This window comes from Gavialis gangeticus, unplaced genomic scaffold (genome assembly GCF_001723915.1).
Source record: "Gavialis gangeticus isolate Ggan-Ray unplaced genomic scaffold, GavGan_comp1, whole genome shotgun sequence".
Classification (NCBI taxonomy): domain Eukaryota; kingdom Metazoa; phylum Chordata; order Crocodylia; family Gavialidae; genus Gavialis; species Gavialis gangeticus.
This window is the reverse complement of record NW_017729031.1, coordinates 84,879,453-84,885,147: the sequence shown is the minus strand read 5'-3', so window position 1 is coordinate 84,885,147 and position 5,695 is coordinate 84,879,453.

The following is a 5,695-nucleotide window of genomic DNA, read 5'->3' as shown; positions in this document are numbered from 1 at the left end:
ACAATTCAAAAAGGATGTGGAGAAGCTTGAGAGAGTCCAGAGAAGAGCCACACGCATGATCAGAGGTCAAGAAAACAGACTTTACGACGACAGGCTAAGAGTCATGGGGCTCTTTAACCTGGAAAAGCGCAGCCTCAGGGGTGATCTGATGGCCACCGATAAGTTTATTAGGGGTGACCACCAATATCTGGGGGAATGTTTGTTCACCAGAGCGCCCCAAGGGATGACAAAGTCGAATGGTCATAAACTACTACAAGACCATTTCAGGCTGGACATAAGGAAGAATTTCTTTACTGTCCGAGCCCCCAAGGTCTGGAACAGCCTGCCATCGGAGGTGGTTCAAGCACCTACATTGAACACCTTCAAGAGCAGTTTGGATGCTTATCTTGCTGGGATCCTATGACCCCAGCTGACTTCCTGCCCTTTGGGCGGGGTGTTGGACTCGATGATCTTCCGAGGTCTCTTCCAGCCCTAATGTCTATGAAATCTATGAAGCCAGCTCCTGTTCTGTCCTGGGGGATGCTTTCTAGAGTTGTTTGATATTATTTGGTATTTCAACAGCAAGTGGTACAACTTTGCAATGAAATTTTGGGCCATTGTTCCTTTTTCTGTATAGCTTACAGTGATGGTTGAAATTTTGTGAGGCTCAATTTAAAAAGTTGCTGAAAAAAGGTTTGTAAACAACTGATCTCATCTTTTTGGACCAGTTTTCTCTAGTCCAACATTTCCACATATGTTCTATTAATTGCAAAGCACATTTTTAGGGAGCATGCTAAAAGCCTGCCTGTTCTTTCTATGCTCAAAGAGAACTGACAGCCTTTAAACTAATCTGTATGGAATTTGATAGACTCAGTAACCACTAGATGGCATGCCTCCTCTCAGAACCAGAAGTAACTAACTTGCATATCTGTTGATAAACACCGGATGCCCAGCCCTTATATGACTTTTTAATCAGCTCTTAATGCACTTTATAAAAGGAATCAGTGTCACTGTCTTCATTTTACAGGTGGGAAAACTGAGACATGGAAACAAGCTTGGATTTGGCCAGGATCATCTAGCCGGCCAGTGACAGGGCCAGGAGTAGAACATATGTTTCATGTTAGTACACACTGTAGGCAAGAAACTGCATAGTTGTCCTGTTTGCAGGCCAGGCTTGGGAATACAGCAACCTGTGATCAATGATGGTTGCCTCTAGTTCTATTCCCTCCAAAAGCAGTGACAGTATAGCCCTACAGGCTTCTGAAAGCAAATAAATATTTATGTAGAACTAATTTTGTTGTTTTTGGGGGGAAAAAACATACTAAAAACAATACATCAGCCCATAAACATGCCTCCCCATGTCTAAGACATACCAGTTGCCTGGGAAAAACCTGATTCTCTCCTAGCTGACCACTTTGATCCTGGGAGAAATTTGATACAGTAACTTTCCTTTTGATCTCTAGATTCTCATTGTAGCAAAACAACTTCCATGTTGCTGAAGCCAGGAGGCAAAACCTTCAAAGCTAATAGTTTTACTTGTCTTTCCAGCGTGTAACAGGAGCTATAGTTTTATCTGGGGAGTTATTGTATTACTGTCCATTGGTCCCTACTGAATTAAAGTAAAAGACATATATAGTAACTATTCTACCCCATGTACCTAATGCAGTCTGCCTCCTCAGATCAGTCATGTTCAATTATTGCACAGAAGCTCTGTGCCCATGTGACAGAGTGCCTAGGACTCCCTGTTACTTTAAAGAGAGAAAACGCAGCTGATAGAGCTCAGGCAGGTGACCCCAGACCAGCTGCCCAGAAGAAGGGCACACCTGCAGACAGTCAGGAGACCTCTGCCTAGGGTGAGCTTGCAGGGGAATAAGCAGGTTGATGCAAGAGGCTATGTCTATCTATTGCAGAACTAGCTGTGAGGCAATAGGGCAGAAACTAATTTTGTCAACAAAGGTCTCCCAGGACAACAGTCATAAGCTGCCCAGCAATCAGTCTTCAGGCCCCACTGAGAAATCCCTGTGGGATGAGTGCCACTTGACTGGAAGGGGCAAGGCTTAAGCAGCATTTAAGTCTAGAGCCTGGGTCAGCTCAGATAGTCTGACCCAGGTAACTGCAGAGTTAGGAGCTCCTGGTTTGGAAGGCTGCAGGAGGATGCTAAGTTCACTTCTGAGCTGCCTTATGGGGACTACCAGTAAGATGCTGATACCTTACTGAGGAATGCAACTCAAGACAAGGAGAAGATTTGTTGCAAGGCAATGGATTACTGTTGCTGTTTATATCCAGAGTGGGTTAAGTTTATGTTTTAGCTACTCTGCTTATTCCTTTGTTACAATTTAATCTGGTGGTCTGGGACTGTTGGGGGTTGGTGGAACTCCCAATAGTGCATGAGGGCCCACAGGCATCCTGAGCCCACCAGGGACACAAAACCAGGTTCATTGCCTAGGACAGATGGGGCCAGGGGCCCAGGGCTTGTTTCCCAGAGCAGGGCAAGGACAGAGCCAAAGTCCAGTGTCCAAAAAAGACTAAATGCCTGCCCCCCTGGCCCTAGCGTCTGAGCCAAAGCAAGCTCAGCACCCAGAGCAGGAAAGAGAGAGATTGGGGGGGAGGGCTAGGGAACCCATACAGAGCCAAAGTAGACTCAGTGTCCAGAACAGGGTGGAAACAGGCTCAGGATCCCAGATGGGGCCAGAGCAGGGTCACTGCCCAGAGCAGGACAAGGACAGGGCCAGAAGGCCCAGTGTCTGAGAAGGACTGATGGCAAGGAGCCCAGAATCCAAGTAGGAGAGACAGGAGCTGGACCCCAAAAGTTCAGTCTTGCACAGTGAACTGTTCCTAGAGAGCCCAGCAAAAGGAAATGGGTCAAGACCCCAACAGGGGAGTGTTTAGACAGTAACGCTTTTGGAGGCATAGACATGACTAGGGGAGGTCAGAGGCTGTGACTAAGCCCTTAAGGCTACAGTTGCCCTGAGGGGATGGATTGAGAGGACCCACTTAGCACAAGGGCAAAATTGAGTAGCAGGGTCCAGGAGGGACCTGCTTGCTGTCACAAGGACTGGGGCTCACTCTAGTACCTATTAGGGAGCCTCCCTTTCAAGCAATCACTCCAAGGTGCGACAGGTGAGAAGAAAGGGAGGGATCCCAGAGCTGGAGCAGGGCAGGTGGCATAAGGCCAATACAGGGTGTCACACCTGCCCCGGGATGTGAATCTTGCTAGTCTGTCACAGCAGCCTCTATGCAGTCATCCTTAGAGCTAGCCTATAGAGAGATGTTGCACTTCTTAAAATTATGTAAAAAATGATAATGCAGAACTAATTCAAATCCCTATGTAGACCTTCTTATCATCTTAAAACGGGTAATATTACTTTAGTTTGTGCTCATAATTCACCCATACAAACCAAATGTCTATAAGATGCATTTAAACTGATGAATGAGTGTCCACATGACATCTATACACTTCCTATTAGGCCACAGGAAACAAACTCTGCAGCAGGTTAGTACTTGTAAATATAAGCACTATTCTGCTGTGGAGTTTTTAAAATAAACCCTTCACTGAGATGTTGACCTAGCTGCTTGGGGCATGAGGGTGCTTCAGTGCATGGGCTGCCCACCAGCTAGCCCCCCACATCTTGCAGCCAGCACTGCTCCAACCCAGCTCAACATGCTGCATTCCCAAGCACATGTTCAAAAAGCACACCAAGGCGCAATAAACTCTGGTGCAATATGTGCGGGAGTTTATTGCTTCACATTAATATGCATGTGTAGTCATACCCTGCAAGTAGAATTTTAACATACAGTGTGTCGGGCAACCTTAAATACAGGCAGCACTAATGGCTCTACATGCCTTGCTGAATGTCTCATTGTGTCAAACAAAATAACAAAAGGACCTTAAGTGGGAATGAAAGGCAACCAATGCAAAACGAACAAGAGGAAATATATGTTAACACCGTGTGTAATCAGCTAAGTTACTCAGTGCCACAGGAAGTCACTGAAGCCGAATGCAGCAAGATTAACACGGGGAGCAGACATTTATGTCTTTAACAAGAATATCCTGACCTATAATTAACACCATCAACTGCTTCGAAAGTGATATTAATCCTCCTGCTTCAAGTCTCTCTTTATCAGCACACAAAAGAAAACCCATGCAGTGGATAGATTACTGCGCAGCATGTTTTTTGCATTTTATTATGAAGCATCTAGTGATGGTCAATGTCAGAGCTGGAAAACAAAACAAGACTCAGGAATGATCCAGTTTCGCAGTTCCTGTCCTCTACTACTAGATATGCACAATAAGGGGAAAAATCAACAAAGAGGAGTTCAGTGAAACTGAGGCCCAAATCCAACTTCTCCCATAAGCAGCTTAGGTTATCTTATGTGTCTGAGTAGAGATGTGTAAGTGATACGTAGGGCTAGTTTTTAGATCCTACTGGCCCGTTCACAACTTGATTTGTCTTTATATTCTAAGATGTTTCTGTTCCATCTAAGAAGACATGTAACCCCAGTAAGACTTTAAAAGATGAGGAGAAGACAATCCAGGTAGAAGAAGTATTTGAGGAATAGGTCCTTCCTACCCTTTAGTCCAATAACATAGTGCCTAAGGCACTTCCCCAAGGAATGTATTCTAGGTGCCCTTCATCCTGAGGGGTTTGAACCTACTCCACTTACCTCCCAACAAAGTGCTCTAATTTGCAGGCCTTGTGCTAGGCAAAGCCATAAGAACCCTCTCTACCTCTTGCTAAAGCCAGCCCATTGGGTAGCCAAGGGGAAAAAGACTTAAAGAGAAAAAAAGCCAGCCAGAAGGAGTCTAACTAGTTGACTGATCTGAGTACTTCCTCAGAAGAGGACATGCCTTGGGTTCAAGCCCTTGCTCATGTCCCTAGTACTGTCTATTGGTTTTATCCAATGACTGTTTCATGCAAAATACAGAAACATTGGGAGTCACTTTATACAAAGATTGTGAACTCTTTTACTTAAGTAAGAACACATATATTTGATGTTAGAGATGGCCAGCCAAAGCCACGCTAATAGAGTGTGGAAACAGAAAGGGAAGAGCAACATTGAGTTATTTTCTTATTCTGGTAGCATAAGTTACCAGATAGCACATGTGCTCTTCCAAACTGCTGTACATTCTTTGAAAAAATCTTGCTGATTCCTTTTCTTTGTGGGGGGCTGTTAAAAACAGCAAGAGAGTTTGCTTTCATTGTTCATCTCCCTAACTTTGGGGCACAGGGACAGATATTCCAAAAGCCCGAGCCTGAATTAATTCAATCTTTGCAGGTGAATTTAACCTGACTAGGCTATTAAAGTTTGCAAATGCACAGACATCCCAGAAAAGCAGGCACATGCCTGCAGTGGCTCAGGCTAGAAGCCAGGGGGTGCTAGAACAGCGCTCCCCTCCCTCCACAGTACTGAGCTGAGGCGTGTATGGCCGCACCCCTCCCCACCTTCTGACCAGATCAACAGAGAATTGATAACATAGTGTTTATCACCCTTAACACAATGTTTCTCACCCCATTAAGAACAACAAAGGGACATCACCAACTACCTACAGATTCTGCCTTTATCCATCTGCCACAGCATAGCCAGCATGTGGTCTTTTATGTAATGCTGAGAGGTGTCTGTGTAAGGTAGAGCGGAGTGTGGGGAGCAGGAGGAAGCCAGGCAGATACCTGCAATCTGTGCCGAGCTCCAGACAGGGATCAGAGGGGAGGGGCCA